Consider the following 623-nt stretch of genomic DNA (forward strand, 5'->3'; position numbering starts at 1 on the left):
TTAAAATTAAAATTATATCTTTTATATTTTGATAATAATTTTTTAAGTAATATTTTAAAAAAAACGTTGTTTAACAATAAAAAAAAATGTTACTTTAATTTTAACAATATTTTTTAAAATAGCATAATCGTTATAGTTACCGTAATATAATCATACTAAAATGATTCTTTAAATTTATCTATTTTTAGTTAGTGCAATGAACTCAACTTGTTTGGTTGGCCCTCTTCCTTACATATCTTGCCCTAATTGTCACACCAAGAAAAAAATAAAAAATAAAAGGGGAAAAGAAAGAAGAATGACAAGAAGAAGAAGAAAAGGAATTTGTGGAAGGAGATATATTTTGATACTTTATAGAAAGAGAGATATTTGGATTACATATAAAACACCAATAAAGATTAAGACCAAGTTGAGAAAATGAATTTCAACCACCTTAATTATCATTATTTATGAGAGTTCATACTCATTTGGGACCAATACACAGTTGTCCTAATTCTCTTATGTTCACACAAAAATAAAGCCCTACACTCTTAGAGTATAGACCACTTCCCTTAAAAACACTCTTATCTATATGGACATAATGTTAGGATTTGAACCAATTCAAACCATAGGGATGAAATTCTCCT

This window comes from Arachis ipaensis, chromosome B04 (assembly GCF_000816755.2).
Source record: "Arachis ipaensis cultivar K30076 chromosome B04, Araip1.1, whole genome shotgun sequence".
NCBI lineage: Eukaryota > Viridiplantae > Streptophyta > Magnoliopsida > Fabales > Fabaceae > Arachis > Arachis ipaensis.